Source organism: Lutra lutra, chromosome 16 (assembly GCF_902655055.1).
Source record: "Lutra lutra chromosome 16, mLutLut1.2, whole genome shotgun sequence".
Classification (NCBI taxonomy): Eukaryota; Metazoa; Chordata; class Mammalia; order Carnivora; family Mustelidae; genus Lutra; species Lutra lutra.
In genome coordinates this window covers 49,323,700-49,348,284 of record NC_062293.1, presented here as the reverse complement: position 1 = coordinate 49,348,284, position 24,585 = coordinate 49,323,700, and the positions used below count along the sequence as shown (strand labels likewise).

The 24,585-nt window shown below is 58.6% G+C and overlaps 1 protein-coding gene across 1 annotated transcript in view; it reads right to left on the bottom strand.

The window, feature by feature from the left end:
- RAI1 (retinoic acid induced 1) overlaps nucleotides 1-24,585 on the bottom strand; it is a 118,699-nt gene that overhangs the window by 76,853 nt on the left and 17,261 nt on the right. The window contains exon 2 of the mRNA XM_047707859.1: nucleotides 3,232-3,370. The gene's annotated coding sequence lies outside the window, so the exon portion shown is untranslated. The remainder of the gene's footprint in view (nucleotides 1-3,231; nucleotides 3,371-24,585) is intronic.

The following is a 24,585-nucleotide window of genomic DNA, read 5'->3' as shown; positions in this document are numbered from 1 at the left end:
AGAAACCACAGTGGCAAGTCAGTAGCTGGTTCTTGGCTGCTGCAAGGCTTAGCAGCTGCTGTGTGACCTTGGGACTCACTTCCCCTCTCTGGGCCCCGGTTTCCTCCCCTGTCAAAGAAGGGGGCTCAGACAGGTGATTCACTGCCAAGGCTCTTTTCAGTTCTGACAGAAGGTTCTAGATTTGAGGAAGCAGAGCAGATAGTGCCCCACTTCTGGAAAAATGAGAAGCCCATTTCTTCCACTGCAGGCATGCCGGAGTCTTCAACATTGGCCACGTCATTTTGAGGAAATCAGCTCAAACATCACACAAAAAAGTGCTCTGTGCAAATACATTCGCTACCTCGTTCATCAGGAGCATCCCGAATGTTGAACAAAAGGGGATTATTAAGTAAATGATGGCACGTCCACCCGATTGGAAAAGCCCGAAGACATGAACCGGGGTGTTTATGCTGGTTACAAAACAGGAAAAGGCTCCTGTTAGCCAACGAAGAAAGCAGGATATACATCTGAATACAGAGAATGGCCACAAAGTCTTTAAAAAACAAACCAACTGCGGGAGTCGAAAAAGACTGAAGCACAACATCAAAATATTAACGTTGTCATAGCCTGCTGACAGTAACCTTGTTTCTCTTTCTCTCTGTTTCAGGTTTTCTCTGAACCACATTTTAAAATGTATATGTCGGGAAGGTTTCTTTTTTTAAAATGTCTAAATGCCTCCAATTGAGAAACTTTCCCCTTTCTTGTTCATTCATTTATTCATTCATTCATCAGGGATTCATTCACTCCTGTGTTTGTCCAGCCAAAGCTGAGTGCCTGTCGTGTGCCAGGCCCCACGGCTCTAAGATCCGCAGGGAACACTTCTCACCTGCAGGAAACAAATGCGTGTGTGTTGGGGGCTGGGGGAGGGGGAGACAACCCCACAAATAACTCTACTCCAGGGCACTTGTCCCATAATGGGGCCCACTGAGGGAGCAGAAATCAATCCTGTCACTTTCAGCCCTGCCTCCCCCTGGCCTCAGCCAGATCTGCCCTCAGCTGCTGGGGTCTTACAGTCTGGCCTATGGATCAGACACTCACCCTTAACTGCCAAGCCTCCAGCTGTGGGTGGTTAAGGGTGGGGGTGGAGGTGGGGAGCAGGGCAAAGTGTAGACCACCCCCCTCTCTGCCAGCCCAAGGGCCATTCCACTTCAAGTTCCCTAACCTGACCCCTAAACCGGCTCCCTGGCTGCTGTACCCTCCCTCCGCTCTGATTTCTGCTCCCTCCCCGCCCAAGGTCCCTAAGCAAGGCACCACCCAGCCAGCTCTTGTCCCGCTGTCTGCAGCTGCTGAGAAGGAAAGCACAGAGTATGGAATCTGCTAGCTCCTGTCAGCCAGTGTCACGCTGTTAGAACGTCAAAGGGTCCGACAGTGTGTCCCTGCTGTGTGGGGGCTGACAGATTTCTGGGGAGGGTTAACTCTTTATATTCTTGGACCAAGCCACAGAACAGCCTGAAAACGGTCTGCCACCACCCCGCAAGGTGCCTCCTCTCTCCCCCCAGGAATTCCCTTTTTAAGTAGAGAGAAGGATTTCCTTCCCCTGCCTGGGTTGCCAGCTTGGGGGTCCCCCGGGCATGGCTCCCTACCCCGGGAAGAGAAAGAGGAGGCGCCCCCTTTAGCTCCCTCCCACGCTCGCCTGGGAATCCAATTAAGGCAGATTTCCATTGACTCTTCTCGGCCCCCACTCTTGTTCCAACTAGCCCTTCACCCGTTCCACATTTCCTCCCCCCATAAAGGAGCAAAAGGATTTTAGGCGCTTAGAGTGCTGAGAAGCTTCTGACCCTGCGACCCCTACTTGGCGTTGAGCAGCACCCCCTGCCCCAGGACTGCGGTCCCCAGAAAAATCTCCGGTCTAGCAATTCCCTCCTGTGGCCCCAGTGGGAAAAGGAGAAGTTCCCACCACTCCCCTCCCCCTTTCTATCCCTCCCCCCACCCCTGAGGGAGGGGGCGAGGCGTCCGGATCTCCGGGTCACGGGAGCAGCGTCTGCTGTGGATCGCAGGAGACAAACACTCCGTCACACACACACACATCACCCTCGGGATCACCTCTGAAGCCCGCATTGTACAGGAGGGGAGGAGGCCGAGGTTGGGGGGGGCCCTCCGACGTGCCTGAAGTCACCAGCCAATCAGCAAGCCCAAGAGGGGCTAGAATCCACGACCCCCGGCCGAGAACCCCACCTTGCCCCCGCCCCCTCCCCCGCACAGCGCCATCCGACGTCAACGTCTCTAACCCAAACAAGCCCCTCCCCCAAGAAGTCCTCCCTCCCTTTCCCCTGCTCTGGGTCAGCACCCCCCAGAGAGACCCAGCTACGACCCCCACCCCCGACGGCAAGGCGCGAGATTTCATTGTCAGCCCGGCCACTCCGGCGCGCGTGAGGCGGGGGTACAGGGCAGGGGGGCCGTGTGGCAGGCTACGGCGCGGGGACTGGGGAGGGGTCTCCAAGGGAAGTGTTTGAAGCTGCTCCTCCAGCTCTGTCCAGATCCGGAAGCTGCCGGGGGAGGGAGGAAGGCGGGGGTGGGGAGAGCGCGACCTTAAGCGCTCGCAGGCGGCGAGGAGGGGCCGCGGCGGCCGGAGGAAGCGCCTGGAGGCGTCGGGGGCACCGAGTCCCCGGGGAGGCAGCGCTCTCGGGAAGTTTCCCACCGGTTGCCCGGAGCAGGACAGGGTGCGCAGACGGCCCTCCCTGGTCTGACCGGCTCCAGCGCGCAGATTGCGAACTTGAGCAAAACTCCTTCCGTCACCGGCGTCCCTCACCTTCCCATCAGCGGCCACCAACCCCGCCATCTCAGCCCCCTGCCTTCCACCAGTGCCACAGACCTCTCACCAGTGTATTGTGGAGAAAAGGGGAGGGGGAAGTCCCCAACACAACCAAACTGCGGGCGCGCACGCACACACACACACACACACACACACACACAAAGAAAAAAAAAAAAAGAAACAAACAAAAAAAGAAAAAAAGAAATTCCTTCTCCTGAGACCGATTCCCTCAACCGGCGTGGAAAACCCCCAAACAGGCAAATCTGCAACTCCAGCCAAGATCGCGGCGCGACGGGAGGGGTACTCGCGGCCGGCGGCCACCACCGCCGGCAGCCCCCGCTTTGGGGCAGGTCTGAGCGCGGCGGCGGCCTGGGGGCTCCGGGAGCCCTCGCGCCCCGGAACGGCCCCCCGAAGACACAAAGCTCTGCGGCCAACAATACCTGCGGGCTCCTCCTGGATCTCCTGGGCGCCGGCGCTGCGCGTCTCGCCGTCTCCCTTTCCCCGCGCCGTCTCTCTCCTCCTCCTCTCGCGCGCGCTCTCCCCCTCGCCTCTTCCAGAACGCGGCGGCCAGATGAGATCCTTGGGAGAAAAAAATGTGAGCGCTCGCACGATTCCTTTCTCTCCGCCCGCCGCTCGCGGCGGCACCGGGCTCGCTCCTTTCTCCCTCGCGCTCCCGCGCGCGCCGCGCCTCTCGCGCCCCGCGTTTCCTTCTCAGCAGCCCCTGCGAGCGCCCTCAGTAGCCATTATTCACGGGCCACCGGGGGACAGGAGGTAATTAGAGACCGCCCCGTGGCCGCATCCACTCGGCAAGCGCGATGCGGGCGCGGGGTGCGCGCGGGGAGGGGCGCGCGACGAGGGGGCTTGGCTGCGCGCAGCCCGCGCCCCAGACGCGGGGGAGGGGAGGAGGAGGAGGGGGCAGGGAGGGAGGAGGCGAGGGGAGGAGTGGTGAGCTCCGGTAGGGAGCTGGAGGAGGGGGCGCCAGGGAGACGCTCCCGCGGCTCTCACCGCGGGGGCTCGGGGTCACCGGCTAGGAGGCTCCGCGGCGCTTTGGGGGTGGGGGTGAGTGTCTCCGTGTGTGTGTGAATGTGTGTGTACGCGAGCGCGCGCGCGCGTGTGTGTCAGAGATAGAAGGGAGGGAGGGAAACGCTTTAATATTTTTCCAGTGACTTACGAGCCCGTGGGTGAGCTCTTGGCTGCGCGATTAGGTCCGTGTGTGCATCGGTGTGGCTGTATATTTCTGGTCTGTCCTACGTATGAATGTCACGGGGTTTGGGGGTCTGGCTACAAGCTTGTGAGTGTGTTGCTGGGTCTCAGAGGAACTGAGTGATGCGGGGTCTGCGTGGAGTTGTGTTTGTGTGAGATCATTTATAGAACGTTGTGTGACTGCGTGGGTGGGACTGCGCCCATGTGGGGCTGCGTGTGTCCGAGGGGCTGTGTGTCTGTGTAAGGTTGTGTGTATAGGATTGTGTCTGCGTGGGCCCGAGTGTGTCTCAGGGGTGTTGTGTATCTGTGTGGGCTTGTTTGCGAGTGGGATTGCGGTTGCTGGGGTTGTGGGTCTGTGCGTGGAGGGGGCAGTACGCCTGTGCAGGGCTGTGGGTCGACGAGAGGCTGTGGTGCGTGTCTGCAGGCGGTCTTGTGTGTGGCTGCGTAGGGCTGTGTTCTGCGTGCGGGTCTGAGGCCTGGCGGGCGCGGGGGGCGGGAGGGGGGGCTCCGCGTGGTGTCGGGGACGGCACCGCCGCAGAAGAGCCGCTTAAGGCGCGAACAAGCTGCGCTGGGGTCGGGGCGCAGCGCGAAGAGTAGTGGCAGAGGAGGGGCGGGGACAGAAGGCGGAGACGAGGGGGCCTTCATCCCGCGCCCCCCTCCCCCCCCACCCCCCGCACCGGAGACGCAGCTTGGAGATCCTGGTACTTGCCGGCTCCACGGTCCTAGAGGCACTGGGTTTGGGGGACCCTGCTGGGCGGGGGAGACGCCTATGGGCTGGGGGCCACGGATCTGAGACTCAGAGATCCGCAGAAGCCCAGAAGTGCGCGGCGAGGGCTGCCCGAAGAGGCGGGTAGCAATCTGGAGACAGCAGAGGACTGGGCCAAGACAAAGAAGAGCGGGGCCGAGGCCTCGAGGCGGGACCGCACCTCCAGGTTCCCCCCGCGGCCGAGGGGCAGCCCAGCCTGTGCGCTAAAGGCTGTCGCGCGGAGCCCCGCGGCAGTGGCGCAGCCCCTCTTCGCCCCGGTCCGGGAGCAGCCACCGGGAGCAGCTCCAGAGCCCTAGGGGCATGGAATTACGCGCCCCGAGAGGGGCCGCGGTGGGTGGGGGGTGGCGGTTTCAGAGCGTAGCAGGCGGGCGCCGCGCCCCGGGTCTGTGATTGAGCGCTCGACTGGCCCGCCCCTCGCCAGGCGGCTCACCGCCCACGCAGCCATTCATTCATTCATCTCTCCGTCTCTGCATCTACCCACCCTTATATCCATACACGTGTCCGACCTATCGTCCGTTCACCCAATTATCGCGCCAGGGATCATACAGACACGTCAGCCCTGGCTCTCTCCACTTTCTCCTGCTTGCCAGTCTTGTTTGTCTCGCTCTCCTAGGCCCCCCACCTATGTTCCCTGCTCAGGCCCCTCTCTGTTCTGCCAAGAGGGGAGGAGCACACCCACGACCTCTGTGGCACTTCGGTTTTGCTGTTCAGTGATTGCCCGACTTCCTCTATTAACCCCCCACCCTGCCGCTACCAACTCTCCATACATCCTACACTCCACTCCCGCAGCAATTATGAGCCAACTGGGTGTGGGGAGCCTTCCCCGCACCTTGCCGGGCCCTCCCTGGGGCCTGGTGGCTCCTTAGAGAAGGCTGTGGCAGGCAACACATCTCTAGCCACTGCTTGAGCGCTTCCCCAGGGCCCAGCTTCCTCCAGGCTGGGGTGAGGGAATCATGGAATGGACTAGAAGGGGTTTCATGGATTGCTGTGCCTCAAGGTCTTTGGGTAAGGGCTTGAATAGTCATTCCCAGACTTACCATGTGTGCAGAGTCAAATGGGAAACTAAAAACACAGATTCCTGGGCTCCGACCCAGACCTAACCAACCTGAGTGCCCAGAGCCTTTGCACATGCCACTCCCTCTGCCTAGGAATCAACAGCTTACAGCCAGGCTTGGCAATCACTGGCCTGGAGCATCTTACAGCCTACCCAGACTCCTGAGTGCGGCTGCCCGGGGGCTTGGGGCAGGTCTCTCTCCCAGAAATGAGCCCTAATGTGCCCTCTGGGCTGACCGGTAGCTGACCTCTTAAGGAATCAGCAGAAACAAGCCAACTGTGGGCACCCGCTCCCAGCCAGCCAGCCAGCCCTAGGTAGCCCAGCTCCTCTGTGGGCTCCAGTCTTCCCCTCTCTGGAGTGCAGGCTACTTAGTCCTGTCTTCAATGATCTGGCCTGGGAACCAGGGTCACGCAGTCCTGAGGCTGAGGAGAGGCCCACGGTGTGCATCATTAGACAACAAAGCCCAAATCCCTGCTGGGGACCACCAATCCAGTCACAGACTGGCCTGCAACCCCTATCATGGTGACCCTCAGCCTAAAACTGTCCCTGTCACATTCTGCTTCAGCCACCTTGTCCACACAGATGGCCACAAGGTCTAGATTGGCAGGTAGGGGTGTGAAGATGGTAGTGTGGGGACAGGCTCCCTTCCCCTCCCTGGTTTCAGAGTGATCAGAAGTGTCTGATGACAGCCCATCCAATCAGGCCCCCTGCCACCTCTCTGACCTCATGCCCATCCCCCTTACTCACCACTCTATCTTCTAGATGTTCTTTGAGTTCACCAGACACAGGGCCTTTGCACTTGCTTGTCCCTCTGCCTGGAATGCTCATCCCCACCTTCTGATGTACCATATAATGTATTTATTTAGGTACCTTGTGGTTATTTTTGTCTGTGTGCTCACTGGCACTCCTTCCTGTACCTGGAACGGTGCCTAACACACATTTAGTAAGTGTTTGTTGAGTGAATAAATGAGTACATGAATGAATGAATGAGGCTGACCCAGCCCAGGGCTTTCTCCTCTTTGAACCAATGGCCCTCTGGAGAAGAATGGGCGAAGGGGCTGGAGAACATCAGGGCAAGGGCAGGTCATGTGACTGCCACATCACTCAGGGAACACCCTTCACAGATTCTGGATTCTGAGCACACATCCTAAGGGTCTGGAGGAATGACATGGTAGTGGGATGGCTTGTCCCAGAGGAGAGCTGAGCCCTTCATCTGTTCCAGGGGCCTCTCGGTCATTCTGGGGGCCGTGTGGCAGGGACGTCTAGATTCACATCCACCGAAGGCTGATGGAAACCTCTTCCACAAGTGTTATCAGAGGGTCGTCAAGATAGCCCCCCAAGAGGGGATCTGCTCATGTCCAAAAGGAGAACCCCAGGCTGTAGGGCCATCAGAGGACTCAGCGAGAGCACACAGGCAGACATTCTGATCCCCACCTGACTATGTTTCTAGAGAAATCTCGCTCATCTCGGCCTGGCACAGAGCAGGGGCTCGATACACATTTAGCAAATGAGTGAATGAAGAAGACACAGTGTCAAGATTGAAACAGGTCTACATGGCCCCCAAGCCCTTGCTTGTTCCATCAGACCCTACTGGCAAGATGCCATGGGATCATGGTGCTAGTACCCAGCACACAGCAGGCGCTCCATAAATGCTGAGGGCATGACTGGCAGGGGAGGCTGCCTGCCTGGCAGGATCCCTGCTCCAGGCAGGGGTTTGACACCATGTGAGTCCTGCCCCAGGCTCTGAGGAGAGAGAAGACCCCCCCATGCTTGGCTGGTGGGAGAGTTTTATGAGCTGGGGTGGGAGTGCTCACGGGTCTCGAAGGGCCAGATGCCTCCTGGTGAGGGGTGGCTGTGTTCAGGAGAGCCTGTCCTGGACAGGTCACCCTTTTGTTGGCTTAGAACCATCTGAATAGCTGCTTTCCTGCAAAATGTGTTTCCAAATACCATTTCAGGTCAAATAATAAACAGGGGCCCTGGGGAGTCAGCAGGGCAGTGGGGGTCAATGGAGCTGCCAGATGTTAGGCTGACAGGCCACCAGGGACAGGGGGGAGCCGGGGGCCACCCAGGTGGGCACAAGAGGCAGAGAGGAGGGGTCTGGACTTCGCGGACCAGGCCAGGCAGGTACCACTTAAGACAAAGAAGTCGCATTCAAGGTTAGCAGCCTCGAGAGGCCTTGGGTCAGAGGTGCACCAGGCAGGTTTCAACATCTCCTTTACACATATTTACAGAGCAGTCAGCCAGCAATTTCACATCTCCATCTTTCCCTCACATCCATCATGCCTGCCCCCCATTTCAGACTGGGTCACTGAATCCAAACAATGCACCAAGGTCACAGAGCTTGCGTACAGCAGACACATCCGTCTATTTGTTGGGCGGATGTTCACTGAGCATCTACTATGTTCAAGGCCCTGTTGCATGTGTTAAGGATTCAGAGCAAGGCACAGGACAAAGCTTCTGTTCTTTGTGGTCATGAGTCAGACAAGAAACAGAATGAATGGGTAAATTACATAGTATGTTACATTTAGGCACAAAAATAAATAAAGGGAGCATCTGGGAAAGGGCTGTGTTTTCACACTGGGTGGTCAAGGAACTTGCACTTGGAAACATCTGAGAATGGACTTGAGAGACTAAGGTGGTAGGGCACATAGCTATGCGGGGGAGAGGTGTGCAGGCAGAGGGGACAACAAGGACAAAGGTACTGAGGCAGAAGCAGGGTGAGAGTTTTCATGGAACCGCAGAGGCTGGTGTGGCTGGAGCTGAGTGAGCAGTGGGGCAAGTAGGAAGAGATGGGGACAGAGAGGTGACAGGAGCCACAGGACCTCAAACCCTTTAGTAAGAGCTTTGGCTTTTATCCAGGGTTGAGTTGTCTCTGCAGGGTTCTGGGCAGGAGAGGGACAGAGGGACAAGATCTCCCCGAGGTCCTCACAGTAGCCCCAGCTGCTGTGAAGAGAGCGGACATGGGGCCCGGGCGGGAGCAGGGAGGCCGTTGAGTCGGCCCCTGCGCCGGTCCAGATGGAGGAGGACAGGGCCTGGCCAGGGTGGGGGTCATGGAGAGCTGGGAAGGCAGGTTCGTGAACTTCACGCCGATGTGCCAGTTCAGACAACGGCTGAAGAGGCCCCATTCTTATCGATGGAGTGGGAAAGTGGCTACCTTCCCTCCCTTATGTCTCCTCTTGTTCCCCAGATCGACAGACTGAATCCATTCTGCAGACCTCTGCTCTGGGGTGCCTTTCTGGGGCACCCGCCAAGTGCCAGGTGTTGTTGGGGGCACAGGGGAGACAGCCATGAGCAAAACAGACAGCCCCCCCTACCGTCCCACGCTTGTAAGCTGGCGTGGTCACTGAGCCATTCTAATACTGTGACTTTCTGTCCCCACCCCCCCAAAACCCTCCACCGCCTAGCATGTCCTAAGAGCTGGGCCACCATGTGAGACTAAGAGCAAAACACTTGAGAAAATGTTTTTCTTTGTAAGCAAAGAATTTGATGTTTCAGCTGGGGGTGAGGGGATCGGCATTCTACATAACCAAGTTCCCTTAAACTTGCGGAACGTTTTCAAACACGCGGTGTATCCCCCCCTCCCCTGCAGAGCCCAGGGAAGGCAGTGGAGGTCAGAGGAAGATCTGGGGTCTCCCCATTTAGGTTCTGGCCAGAGCCATGGCAGGAGAAAGGTCTGGGGGCTAGGGGTGCGCACTTCACTTCATGACCTGCCTCGGGCTGGCCCTGCCTGCCCTACAGGGGCTGCTCATCAGGGTCTGCAGAGACCAAACCAGTTTCTGCCTTTGATCTGCACCTTTGATCTCTGCTGTCTGGGGCTTTCTCTGCCATCTGTCTGTCCATCCATGCTTCTTTACTAGGCTGTGGGAGGCCACCACCCGATGAGGTCATACAGCTTCAGACTCAGACCAAGGCAGACCCACCCACCATGGGATCCCCTTCACTGGGTGTGGGCTTCGGAGGAGAAACGTCGTTGGGGGTGGGGGTGGGGGTGTATCCTCTCACCCTATAGCCCCCTCAACCTCAGATTCCTGGGCAGTCCATGCAGGCGCAGCCCCAGCCTGACCCCCACAGGCACCCCCTCCCTTGCTCAGCATCTGAGTGCTTGTGACCCTCAGCTTGGAGGAGCCAAGGCCCTGGGGTGGAGGTGGCAGCTGAAGGCAGGGCTGGGGGTGGGGAGTACATGGGAAAAAGAGGAGGGTCACACAGCTGGAAAGACAGAGGAAGGACAGAGGGAAGGAAGACGGACAGAGGCTGAGGAGTAGGAGATGAGTGGAGACTACTAGAGCGAATGCAGGGGAGAGGGAAGGAGGGATGTCAGAGCAACAGGGATGAGGGGTGCGGAGGGCACCAGAGAGACCCAGGGAGAGGGGAAGAAGCACATAGACCGGCTAGCAGAATCTCCCCGGCCTGGGGAGGCCTGCCCCTGCTCCATGCTCTCCTCTTCAGTCCTGGATGCAGAGAATGCCCCTTGGTGTCCCGGCTATGACTAATGGCACCAACTCCCCGCACATGCAGCCTGGATGGGATCCTGTCACAGTCATGGGAGCAATGCACGGTAGCCACGGGAGCCTTCTTGCCTCTGAGCCCACCTCTCCAGTAGCTGCAGCCCAGGGCTCAGACCCGACTTCTTGGCCAGGGAGCCACCAAGGGACTGGGCATCCTGTCCGGTCCTCTGCGTCAATGCAGATGGCCCCGCCTGAGCCCAACCACTGTCTGACCCTTCACCCCAGTCATGGTGTGTGTCCCCTGCCCCGACCCCAGCCCCAGACTGACCCCCACACTCTGCCAGGAATGGACTTCTGATGCTAGCCGCAGTCCCTAGCCACAGACCGACATCTGGGCCTTGCTACAGACTGACCTGTGACCCCAGCCCCAGCCCGAGCCTGAACCTGATGCTGGCAGAGGCAATCTGCCATGCTGGACACATTCCACCAGGCCACTGGGGACCATGTGGGAAGCAGAGAAGCATCCCCGAGGTAAGGAGTGCTGTCAACCCCGGACACACCATGCCGAGGCCTCAGGGTCAAGCAGTGACCAAGGAGAGCTCACTGCCCCTGACACCTTCCCCAAGCAGAGCTGACTGGCACTGAGCAGGAGGCCTGCCTGGGCGGGAGTGAGCAGACCAGACACACGGACATACTCAGAGCCTGACAGACCTACACACACAGTCAGGCCCACCCGCCCAGCCCCAAGACCCTCGCACACAAAATCGTACGTGCAAAGACACACAGATGCAAACCACGGACACACAACCAGACACGCTCGTGCACAAACACACACTTGCCCCACCCCTGCCCCTTCTCACTGGGCCACACAGCTCCTCTGGCCCAAGGGTGCTCAGGGACTCCCCAGAGGCCCAAGAATGGGAATGACAATAGCTCCCTCAGCTTCCTCTCCTTCCCAGAGGATGTGGATCTGACCCTGTGCCCCAGTGGCTTCCCCTGCGCGCCTCAAAGAGAACTCGGTGAGAGGGCAAGGATGACCCCTTCCCCCAAACTCAGGGCAGTCGCCATTTTTGACAGAGAGGGCCCCCACATCACACAACAGATGGGGAGCAGGGCCGTCAGGACACGCAGAAACACAGAGGCTCCCCAAGGTGGAAATATGCGGGCACACACATCCATGTGTATGCACACTCACAAAACCAGAGACATATGTGTGCCTGTATGCTGGCAAGAAAGGGGAGACACTGTGCCCACGTTAAGGACACACAGGGCCTCCTCACTCATAGTTACGCCTGCATGTACACCTGGGTGGTGGCCACCTGCCTCCAGACTCCTTTGTGCCCTGACCCCAGAGCCTGTGGCTATCTCCGGGGGGCTCGACCATTCCTCAGGTGACTCCTCCAACCCCTTCCCAGCTCAACTCAGGGCTCTGTGGGCCTCTGCCCTCCCTCTACCTGGCAGCCCTGGGGATGCTGCCCCCAGGCCTTCTCTTGGCCTCCAGTTACCGCCCCCGGCCATGTGAGGACCCCGGGTGTCCTCCTGACCTCGTCCCATCTGACGGCTGTGGCTCCCGCCCAGACCGGGGTTGGGTACCGCATGCCCTTTGTCTCTGGCACAAGGAGGCCAAATCCCTCCCTGCTAAGGGACAACTCGGTCCTGTCACCTCGGCCTGTCAGCTGCAGAATGGGATGAGAGACCCAGGCCCAGCTTAGCTTCTCCCAGGGAGAGTGAGTCCCCAGGAACGTTCTCATGGAAAGCCCTTTTCAGGGGTGCTGCCTCAATCTGCAGAGATCACCTCTGGAAGCAGAGAGAAGAAACTGCTGATCAAGAAGGAGAGGAGGGGTGGGAGGGATGCTAATTGTGCTGTGTGAATTTTTTACCACATGAGTGTATGAGGAGGAGGAGGGGAGCTGGGGGGACGAGGGAGGGGAGGGAGGAGGAGGGGGTTATTGTTCTTGTGCTTTCCCTCCCGGTTTGGCTTCATCCCCACATTCCCAGTGGAACCCGGGTGACTGTGCCACGGGGCACAGGGGTGGCGTGCGGAGAGGCTGCTCACTCTGCCAGGCACCCCCATGGAATCTGCCCAGAAATCCTCTGAGGGAGGTGTCTTTAGCCCGTTTTGGAGATGTGGAAACAGCCTCAGAGAGCACAAGGTCTGAGTGACTTCGGGGGGAGCCCGACCCACTCACTCCTCGTCTCGGGAGCTGCTCTCATTCACCTGTCAGACCCCAGGGCTCAGCTTGGAGCAGTCTAGCCTGGGCGCAAGTGTGGAGGAAGGGCGTCGAACCCCTGGCTTCAGAGGCCCACCTGGGCTCTGACCTCTAGGAGAGTTAGCGGGCGATGAAGTCACAGCTCCCGTCCTCCCCACACACCCAAAACCAGAAAAGGCGCTGCCTCTGTCCTCCCCCAGGGCAAGCCCAGCTCTGCCACATCTTGGTTGTGTGTCTCTGGCCGGCTCTGCGCCCTCTCTGGGCGGAGAGGTGATGCTTTTGCTCCTGCTTCCCTCATGGGGAGGTGGGGGAGGCAATATGGGCTGGAAAGCAGCCTTCTAAGCTGTGATCTTTCTCCCTAAATTCAGCACAGAGTTCACGGTCCGAGACCAGGAGAATCCTCCCAAGCCCAGCCCCCCAGACAAGGGAGCTACAAGGGGCCTTCACTTGACCGACTGACAGGGCCAAGAGCCAAGTCCAACCCACCACTAACAGGATATCCTTCCAGCCCTGTTTCCATACCTTTCTTTGGTGGAGAGGGTTGCGGTGACTTTCTTAGACAACCCACACCACTACCAAAACGTGTGAGGAGAGATTCGCACCCAGCCGCTCTGCATTGTTTCTGAGCCATTGTCACCTTGAAAATGGGAGGCTGGCAAGGCCTGGGTTGTGTTGAAGACTAATGGAAATTTGTATGTGAAAGTCACTGCGGTGCTTTGCCTCATCATGCACCTTGACAAATGCTGGTTCTGCTGTTATTATTCCCTCCTGGTCTATGGAGAGATGTGAGTTTTCTTTCGATGGCTGGGATAAGGACCAGGTTTCCAATTTCATGGTGATGGTCTGAACTATCCATTCAGAAAGCCTGCTTGCTTGTGCTGCTGGGGGCCAAGGCCCACCCATGCTCTGTCCCCAGTACTGAATGACCACTGACTTGTGCTCTAGGCTACTCATGCCCAGATCCCTTCACAGCCTCCCAGCAGCCAAGGGAGGGGCCTGGGAGCACCGTGCTGCAGACCCAGAAACTGGGGCTCAGAGAGGGAGCTTAGGAGCAGTAGAAGCAACAGGAAGACAGATTTCACCTCCATATAAGGAAGAGCTTGCTAACAGGCAGAGCTGCCCAGAAATGGAATGAGTGAGCTGCCTTGGGAGGTGGTGAGCGGCCTGTGGCTGAAGGCGTGCAAGCAAAGAAAGGGGGTCTCTGGATGGAGAGGGCACACAGGCGGCTCAGACACTAAGACGGGGGGAGGACCATGGGGATCTCTGGTCCTGTGACTTGACCAAGGTCATGTGAGCAGGAATGGAATTCCAGAAGGTTGGAGCTGGGGGCCAAAGCAAAGGCTCTCCAGCTTCAAACCTGCCACGTAAATGGCCAGCAGACAGAGCTCAATGGGGTGGGACGAGAGGCCCAGGCCTCTGAACCAGTCCCCTGCCCGCCCCCCAGATCACACAGCATTGATGTCTCAGAAAGAAATACCTACTTTTAATTTTAGAACTTGGAAAGTATACAAAAGTAGAAAGGAAAAACACCCCCGAGCCCCCCAGTGATAATTACTATTACTGTCTCCTTCCAGTCTTTTCCATGGGCATCCATTTTGGTGAGAAGTCCTGGTAGGCTCTGAGCAAAACGTTTTCTCATTGAGATACAATCCTCATACTGTACAATTCACCCTAGGAAAGTGGTTTTTGGTGCATTCAGAGAGTTGGACCATTGTCCCCACTATTTAATTTCAGAACATTTTCTTGCCCCCCCCCCAAAGGGAACACATGCCTATGAGCAGTCACTCCCTATCCCTCCACCATTCCACAGCCCCTGTCAACCACTATCTGCCCTCTGTCTTTATGGACAAGTCTAGTGGCCTCTTCTCAGCCTCCCTGTGCCCACACTCACCCCCTTTCAGCCCTTTTGGCGGCCAGAGGGAGCCTGCAGAAAGATCTATTAAGTCATATCTATTCCCTGCTCACTTGGAAACCTCCACACCTCCCACAAGTTAAAACCAAACTTGTACCACAGCCTACAATCACCGACACAATCAGACCACTACCACCTTGACCTCATCCCCTCCCATTCTCCCCCTACCCTTGTGCTCCTGCCACAGGTTGGGGGGGGTCCTCCTCCCCAGCTCCTCAAATACCTCAAGCACGGGCCAGCCTCAGGGCCTTTGCACAGGCTGTTCTTTCTACATAGAACCTGCTTCTCCTAGATGTCTGCTCAGCTCTTCTCACCACTAGCCCTGCAGCCCCACTTTTTCTTCATAACACTTATCATCTGACATGTCTGTCTTTCTGTCCGCTCTCTTCTCCTCCACTAACATGGCAGCACCGTTGCCTGGTGTCCTGTTTGTGCCTAGCTTGGAGTCGCGGTTCAGTGACTATTTGGGCTCGCTCCAGTAAAGCAAGCAACGTAAGAGGAACAAATGCAAAAGCCAAGCGCCCCACAGAGCAGACGTTATGAACGAGGCCCTCTGCCTGTGGACATGTGCGGTTTCAACCATACTGTGCCTTTTGTTAGTTGAGCCAAGCGGGTTCACATAAAAATCCAAATTCTGGTTTCTCTTGAAAACACAAATCTGGTCTTCTAGGGCCTCACGCCCAGGTGACAACTGTCAGCAGGCACTGAGAGGCGTGGCCCCGGAGCGTTGGGGTCCTGGCTCTGGGGCTGCCTCTGCTAGGGCGGGGGGGCCCTCCCCAGGTCAGAGACTGTGAGGTCCTGAGGGGTGAATGCCTTGTGGTGCCTTGGAGCTGTCCAGATGTGCTGCCTACAAGCTGGCCTCTGTCCGCGAGAGGCATGAGTCCTCCCCCGTAGCTGCTCCTGGCATCTGGGGCCCTGAGTGACCCCAGCCTCATTTCCCACCCACCTTTAACATCCCAGCCATGTCAACTAGCAGCACGAGCCCAGGCTCTCCAAGGCCTGTCATCCTCAACAGCCACTGTGCCCTGTGCCCTCTCTCAGCTTCATCCTTAGGTCTGTCTTAGGGTCTCACCTGCCCCCAAAGACCCTTGAGGCCCCCCTCTGTGCACCCCCCTCTTTGGACTCTGAGATGGAGCAGCAAAGGGCGGTAGCCGCTCCTCCCGGCCTCCCCAGCCCTGGCAGTGCCCAGCGCACAGTCGGCCCTCAGGAAGCTCGGCTAGAGGACTAGATGACTGGAGCCCACCCCTCTGGGCTGGAGGAATTAAGGGATAACACCCAGAGGGCCCAGCCTGGGTCACGCTCTCCAAAGACAGAAAACCTGGGGAAGGCCTACGTGGGGAGGCTGGTCTGGGGAGAGGGCGGCACGACTGGAGCCTGGGTGTGTTGCTGCAATTGTGCGTGTGTGCGTGCGTGTGCACACGTGCCCATTCGTGCTGATGAGGGAGGCCTCCGCAGCAGGCAGGATCAGGTGTTTTCCTAGGGCCTCAGTCTCCCGACCTGCATGCGGGGCTCCCGCGATCAGCAGCCCCTCCGGCCCCATGCTTCAGGCCTGTCTCCCCACCCTGGGGAGGTTTCAGGGTACTGCAACCCTGCCTTCCCATCCATCAGGATTTTGCTGCATTCCTGTGAGTCATTCTCCAAACAAACCCCTGCGTGCAAAGGAAAGGAGGGAGCAGGCGAGGGGGAGAGGAGAGGCTGGATGCAAACCCAGCCCCGCCTCCTCGCTCCTGCCTGCTCCCCCTCCATGGCCCTCCCAGGCAGGCTTGTGTCCCAGCCCCTGGTCCCAGGAGAGCTCTGGAATAAGAGTCCAGTCAGCTTGTACCATGGACTTGCTGTGTGACCTTGGGGAAGACCCTGCCCTCTCTGGGCCTCAGGAGATGATGACCCTGGAAGTCTCCACCTACAGGGTGTATAGGCTTCCAAGGCAGACGGTCTCAAGGTGTCGCGGGAAGGTATGCCATGGATATCCTCAAAGCAGCCTGTGCCCACTGCCTTGTCTCAGTTTCCCCACTTCTGAAATGAGGAGAGGGCAAGTCCCTGGTAGGCCCAGGGGCTAGGGGACCCACCTGACAGGTGCAGCTGGGCCAGGGGCCTCAGCATGGGTCCAGCAGCCTGTGCCAACCAATCATGGGGCCCAGGCCAGCCTCCAGCCCCAAAGCTAGGGGGCCGGGGGAGTGCTCCTACCGGAAGTCCCAATCTCCTGTACTGAGGCCTCATTGTGCAGGCATTTCCCTGGGGGGTGGGGGAGGGGGGCATTGGGTGTCTCTGAGTCACAGAGCCAGGGGCCAGGCCTGCAGGAATGTCTCTAGGGGCGGACCCCAGCTCTGGGAATGGGGGATGAGGCACTGCTGAAAAAAGGAGGAAGAATCCCCACACCAGCAGTGAAATGGCTGTGGCTGTAGGCCCGTGTGTGTGTGTGTGTGTGTGTATGTGTGTGTGTGTGTGCGCGCGCGCGCATGCATGGGCGTGCATGCGTGTGTGTACACGGGGAGGGGGCAGGTCCGACAGGCGTCTGTGGCTACAAGGCTCAGGTGCTGGGACCTATCAGGTGCTGGTCCAAATCAGTAAGGACTGTGGGCAAACATCTGTGTGCCAGGACGTGTCTGTATGCATGGCATGCAAGGGAAGGATGGGGGGTGCAGCGGGTCTCCCCGGAATGCTCTGTCTTGGGGCTAAAGCGTCCTCTGGGCTCGGCTTGTTGGTGAAAATCCGGATTCTCAGTCACTCTCCTGGCAGCCATCAACTCTGCCGGGGGACTGTGTGCACCAGTCTGTGTGCCCTGCATACGTGTGTCTGCGTGTGCTGGTGTGCCCTCAGATTCCCCAAGCGAGCTCTGGGAGTGGTCATGGCTGAGGGCTGGTTGGTGGTGGAAAACGTGTCTGTGCGTGTGTGACAGGTTTTGGAGGGTGTGAGCGTCCACGGATGCGACCCCAAGTGACGGGGCTGCGTGGGTGTGTATCAGCAGTGCCCCAGCGGGCTGGCGTTGAGGGATGAGCGTGCGTGTGAGAGGATTTCCGCCTGAAATACCAGCTCCTGGAACTGCCCCAGCCAGTCCCCAGCTCTGCCTCTGCGGGGGCGGAGCTGCGACCTTAGTGTGCTCCCTCCCTCTGGCTCCAGGAGTAAAAGCAGGTTTCCAGAGCCCCAGGAGCTTTGCGCACACCTCTGCCCCGCCCCAGCACAGGGCTCTTATCTGGGGGCCCCAGAGGGTTCCAAGCAAAGCTCCAGGCCAGTGCCCAGACCAGTGCCCCAACACACCTTACTTGGGACCTGGTACTGGGGTTCAGAGAGCCCAGGCAGGGGTTTCACCTTGACCAAGGCCCAGCAGGCCTGGAGGCCACCCAGGAGGGAGATGGGGGCCAGAGTGAGGCCAGGGGCCTGGAAGGGCCTGCTGTGATGAGAGGGGAGGTGGGGGCTATGGGTGCCTGGGGGCAGGAAAGGGGGTGTGCGGGAGACTGCCCGGGATGGTCACACAGGACCCACAGGACATGGCAGACCTCACTGCAGGGAGCTCAGAGAGCCCCGGCTGGCTCCCAGCTCCGCCTCTTAGCAGTCTGAGCCGCTAACTCAGCCTCAGCTGCCTCTCCACGGAACATGGACCCTGTCTTCCTGACAGGGCGCAGCAAGGGGCTGACACACTTCAGACTCTCCAAAAGCGGTCACTCTTATTAGGGCAATGGTCCCCGGGGTGCTGCGACAGCACGTGGGAAGAGCCCCAGGCCATGGGCTCCTCTCATGCACTGAGTGGACTTGCCCTAAATCCCTTCTGCTCACCGGGACTCTGTCTTCCCACCTGTAGAGTGGGGGTGACGTGGCCCAGCGCACCCAAGGGTAGGAAAGGTCCACGGAGGAGGACAAAGCACTTCCTTTGTGCCTGGAGTGAGGGCAGCAGGGTCCCCCAGCGCAGGGCTCCACCTGGCAGTTGTAAAGCTGGACAGCTCTGGGTGTGTCCCTGGGGGTAAGGATGTGCACCCTGAACGAGAGAGGGAGGGCTCTGGTTCACTGGCGCCTGGCCCGGGACGGGGACCTGGTCCTTAGGTTCGGGGCCCCTGCTCTGTGCCCTGGCCATGTACGGAATCCCTCGGTTGTCAGAAGGGGAGTACAGGTAAGGGATGGCCACTGCTGAGAGATCGGCCCATGGGGACAGGGAGTGTCCCAGTCCCAAACTGCAAGTGATGAGCTGCCTGGGGACAGCACAGGAGGCATGCGAGGGGTGCGGGAGACAGTGACCCATTCAACCACCGAGTCCAGCTCCCACCTGGGGGACGCGGGGATTTCACGATTTCATGGGGGAGCCTTTCCACGTGGTCCCCTGGCCTCACCCACAAGAACAGGCCAGAGGGGAGGCCGCCAGAGACAGTTCCTTGCTCATTTAGTCCGGGCTGATGAGCCCTGTGTCCTGGAGAAAACAAGGGGCTTGCTAAGCAACCAACTTCTTGGAGTTCGTGAAGGGGTCGCCTCCTGGGGGCAGGGGGGAACTGCCCCCCCCCACCCCGGCTGCCACCTCCAGGTCAGTTTACACCTGGAGAGGACCCAGAGAGACCCAGGGGCTGCGGAGTCATTACAGGGAAGCAGGTGGGGGGCAGAGGGAGCCGAGCAGGGTGCGAGGCCAGGGACAAGGATGGCAGGGGTGACACCTGAGAGGCTGGGAGGGAGTGGGGGGGGCAGCGGAGCCCACAAGCTTGTGGCCTCTGAGGCCTGTGCCAGACTTCAGGGCTTGACGGATCCAGGTACCTCCTTTTGCTCTCCATACTCTCTGTCTGGGCCTCTCGAGGGCCCAGGGAGCCTGGGAGCTCCTGAATCTGCTCAGGACTCTGCTGGCACCTCCAGTAGCCCCCACGTCACTCAGAATGAAAGCTGACGTCCAGTCCCCGGCCTGCAGATCACTCCCGGGTCCCCTCCCCTCCCACCACTGCAGTCACACGTGGCCCTTAGCCGTTTGTGCAACACGTGAAGCACGTTCCTGCCTCAGGCCTTTTGCACAGCCATTCCCTCTGCCCGCAGTGCCCTTCCCCCAGACATCCACCAGGCTCACTTGCCTCCCTCACATAGCGCCTGGTTGCGAGGCCTTTCCCGATTCCCGATTTTAAAACTGCAAACATCTCCCACTTCCCAAACCTCTTCTCGGCTCTGTATTTTCCTCCTTGCGTGCATCGCCTTCTAGCACACTCCATGGTACTATCCCCCAACAGGAAAGAAGTTCGCCGCAACAGGGATTTCTGCTTTGTTCACTGATGTGCACTTGAAACAGTCCCAGACACATAGTAGGGGATCCGTAACTGTGTGGAAGGGACAGCACACCGTGTTATTCAAGAGAGAAAAGCCTCCATTTGAGGGCTAAAATCTTTATGAACCTTCCCCCTGTGGGAGTTTCAATTCTTTTTTTCTCCAGAGAGTGCAGAGAGGAAACTTGCACCATCCGCCTGCAGCTCAGGCCCCGCCCCCAAATCAATGGTTCTCTCTTGACTAGGGGGTGGCTCTCATTTTCCTCCAGTGTTCGGTCCACTAACCAACCCATTTCCCCACTGCCAACCCCTCAGCCTTCACTCAAGCGGGACCCACTCTCCGGAATGCCGGTCCTTCCCTCGCTTGACTCTGCAGGTCTGATGCCCGCCGGGTCCCCTCTGGGCTGTGTGCCGTGCATGGCCTTGTAGAACCATCCCCAAGCTCTCCTGGACCTACGAAACAGGTGCTCTAGAGAGCTTCGTGAAACGAATAGAGGAGGTAAACAAATTAGCAAGCATGTGAATGAATGAGAGTCTGAGTGGAATGAGTATAGAAACAGGTCAGCAATACAGTTCTGGTTTTTTGGCTGGCTTCCTCCACAGTCCCTGGTTCTCCAGTGCAGACCCCTGGTGTGTGGGGATCGCGCGTGAGTAATAACGATGGCGTCTGTCGTCACAGCAGTCAGTCAGCCTCGGCTAGGCTACCTTGCTACGACAAAACCCCCACATCTCAAGAAGTATATTTTTTCTCATTCACACCACGGGAGGTTCCTGCTCACTAAGAGGTCACCACTTTGGGCTGTCAGAGGGAGAGAACGTTCTGGCACGTCTCCCTCAGTGGTGAAGTGCTCAGCCTGAGGGCTGTGCAGGTCACCGACCAGACCTTGTCCTGTGACCCGACCCCACCGCAAGGCATCCCAGAAGTTAGATCCCTACCACGGGCTTGGGAAGATGAGGAACTAGAAGTTCTGAATGACAACAGCTCTAATGACACCTTCAGAAAGACCGATGGCACTGTGAACAGTGGAGGCCACTTATCGAGCAGTTCCTGTGTCCCAGACGCTGGGCTTAGGACCTGGAGTGGAATTTCACTGAACCCTCGGGGAATCATTCTGAGTTCTGAGGCCACTACCAGGAATATCCCCATTTCCCAGATGAGACAACTCAGTCCAGACTGTGGAGCAACTCACCAAGGTTACATGGCTTGGAAGGAGCGGTGACTCGGAGATCAGGACTCACGCCTGTGATTCCGGGCCCTCATGCACCCCGCAGCCCAGCTCGGGCTCTTTCTTCCACTGAGGCTGGCCGGGGCTCTAGGATGGCCCTCAGACCAGAGGTCCCCCATGCAGAGGGCCATACTGACCATCCCTACCGGAAAGAGCCTCCTCACCCTGCCATATCCCATTCCCAGATTTCTGTAGTGCGAGAACCCCCGGGGGTAACGAGGCCAGTCCCAAATTTTACTGAGAGAGAAAAAGGCTCAGAGGGAGCAGCGACTGAACCAAGTTCACACTGTTGGGCTGTGCTGAGACGAGATCACAAGTCTCTGTCCACCGTGCTTAGAGCGTCCCCAAGTGTCTCAATAGCACTGGGGGCCCTGGGGCACCCTCAGTCTCAGACACGGCCCCTCAGGAGTGAGGGTGGTCATGTGCCCTCTACTTTCCTGGCAGGCAGGTCCACTGAGGAAAGGCCCAGTTCCATCCAGACTTCCACACAGCAAGCGTGTGGCCCTGACCACTGGGGCTGCCCCCCTGAGGAGCTGGGCTGAGTGGCCAGCCAGCACTGGCTGCTCCCTGCTACCAGGGTCAGTCCCCGGAAGGGGGACCAAAGAGGGATGGAAAGAGGTAGGTCTCTACACCTAGGATTTCTGAAAACAAGGTCTTGGGCCTCTGAAGCCCCTTGGGGTCTGTGGATAGGGTCATGGAGCAAAAAATAAGAATTCAGTGGAGTATGAAAATGGACCTACCTGGAATCAGATCACAGCTCTGCTCTGTGATCTTAACCTCTGAGCCTTGGTCTTGTCATCTGTGAAATGGGTTGTGATCAAGATAGCAGATGCCATAGCCTGCACCTCACACCTAGTAGGTGCCCAGTGAACACCGTGGCTCTTCTGATTGTAAATGGTATTTTTTTGCCCACCAAGTTCCTCCCCTCCCATCCCCAGCCTGAGCCCCAGACCATGATTAACCCTTCCTGAGCTACAGCAGAGCCCCCATACCAGAAAGGTTATGGCTAATGACTCTTGCTCTGGCTGCCCCAAGAAGGCACTGCCCTCACATAGTCCGTCCCTCCTTCCAAAGATTTGATGCCGAGCAGTTTGGTCAGAATGAGCCCCCGCCCTGCACCCAAGCCCTGCTTAGCATCCATACCCAAGGAGTGCCAGTGACTCACAGGGCGGCCGGCCCTAACAGCCAGCCTTCAAGGGCAGCCCATCCTCCTCATGTGGACAGGAAGTCAGGGCCTTCCCAGCCTCCTCTGAGCCCTCTCTCTTCGACAAAGCCTGGAGTCTCCAAGTCTCCTGACCCCTTCGCCCCTGTCCCCAGCTCCTGGAGCCTTCCCCCTGCCTATGAATCCTGTGTATAGTTCACGGTCCCAGTCATCTAGTCCATAAGCATTTACCCAGCACCTACCCCAAGGAGAGCATTGCCAACCACCACAAGAGAGGCGGGGTCTAAAGGGCACAGCCCCGCCTCCCTGTGAGCCCAGAGCATGGCAGAAACCTATGCATTCATGATGTCCCATAGCCCAGTGCTATTAACCCAGGCTTTGAAATTGCAGAGCGCCAGTCTGAGGCCCAGCCCTGCCACCTCCCAGCCCGGAGACTTTGGACACACCAACCTCAGTGTATCTGTCTGCAGAATGAAAGAGTAACACAGAAGCTACCTCACAGGTGAGAACAGTTACTGAGTACCAAGATCTTTGTACAGAGCTTGGCACACAGTAGGAGCACAACCCTTGTAAGCCTCATTCCTCGCCTTGACCGGGCAAGGGCAGAGTCCCTCGGCATGCCAGAACAGACCTCCCTCCAGGCTTCCACCACCTCATTAATCAGAGGACTGTCCACCCGGCTAGGATGCCACCTGACGCCCCTGGCAGCCTGCCCATTCACCTCCATCTTGTCTGCAAGGACATCTGGGGATGGGGACGGAGCATGCCAGATTCTGGCTGAAGGCCAGGCATGCTGGGACCCCAGCAAACCAGAAGAGGCCCACCCAGCAGGCCCCACTGCCATCGAGCTCACACAAGGTCATTGCCCACACACCCCACAAACACTGCACGCACACAGTAGGTCCACAACAAACACCCTAGGTGGAGTGGGGAACAGATTGAGGCTAAGCGGTGCCCGGAGGTGGGATGGGTAGTTCAAGTTCGTCATCAGAGAGAGTGAACCTGGTGTCTCAGCTGTCCGGAGCCACTGAAGGTTTCTGGCCAGCAGAGGGACCTCTGCCCACCTCCCCACCCTCTAATAAGCTCAAGTTCTTTGGGGTTGTCCCTTACTCCTCCCACCCCCAATATGAGTTAACGTTCTGCCCCAGGCCTTTAGTCCCAATGTTCCTCCCACCTAGAAAACCCTTCCCACAGGCCCTCTCGTCAGCTCATCCTCCTTCTAAGTTGAGCTCAGAAGCCTCTCCAGATCTTCTCAGTCTGGGCTCAAAGTCCCTTCTTCTGCTTCCTACAAAATGATCTTTTTTACATTAGAGCACAAGAATTCCGTTCTCAGGCCATCTCGCCCAGACAGGAGTCCTTGGAAGGAGGAAATCTGATCTGACTCCCCTCTGCACCCCAACACTGGCTGACACAGGGCAGGGCAGGGATCCATGGTTTCCTGACGGACATCACTTTTGGCTCTCGAATTCTGTCTCTGAGATGGCACAAAGGGAGGATGGTGGAGCCCACTTGGGGAAATGCTGTTGGTGCAGACCAGAGGGGAAGAGAAACTGGGGGGCGGGCAGCAGAAAGGAGGGGCTGGTGCACAAGGGGCAGTGGAGAAGGGGGCCATCTCAGAGAAACCACATGTCCGGTACACCTGCTCCCTCTCCCCTTTCTCCTTCCCTCTGCAGAGAGTTGAGAGGGAGAGAGGGGAGGACTGAGGGAGAGTGAAGGGGGTACAGGCGCCTAGCTGCATGCCCCTCCCAGTGGCTCACCTGGTGGGGTGGAGGGGTGCAAAGGCAGGTCCCACAGAGAACGCCTTAAGTCTCAAGATGTCCTGACATTTCTGACATTCCCTACAGCACCCAGGGCCCCCAATCCAGCCAGTGGGCTCAGGGCAGCACTGCAGCCCACAGCCCATGCCATCCCCTGGCATGCACGGCTAATCAGACCAGACTGACCTCAAGGAACTGTCCATCTAGGGGAGCAGGACACACCATGTAACCCCACATCTGCTTCCCCCAACAGAGGGAGCAGAAGGACAGAGGCTGCCTTGTTGGAGGGGACAGGGATGGATTTCAGGGCGGGTGGGAGAGGTAGGAGAGAGGTCTTTGTTTCAGGCAGAGGGAACAGCTTCCAAAAGGCAAGGGAGGTGAGGCAGAGAAAGGCATGGAGGGGGTGCTCTGAGAGGTCACCCTGATGGCCCTCCAGGGGACCTGGCACACACTGAGTGACCACCATTATTGCTGGAGCAGAGCAGGTGGCACCGGCCTGGTCAGGGGGCAGAGGCCGTCCCCAAGGGCCTCGAATGCCAAGTCAAAGATGGCCCAGGGTGTGGGGCCCGGGGTCGGGGGGAGCGCCGAGGCCGCTGGCGGTGCAGGTCTCCGCCAAGGCAGGGCGATAAATTAATTAAATGAACCTGCCACGCCAGCCTCTCCCCACCCCGCGCCGCGCTCCGAGGATGAGCGGGATGAGCGGGGCCGGGCCGCGCCCGCCGAGGCCCTGGCGCTCCCTCCCTCCGTCCCCTCCCCGCCGGGCGCCGTTTTCCAGGTAATTAAGGCCGTCCGGGCGGGCGCGCAGCTGCTTCCGCGGCCGGCCGCGCCTCCGGCCCG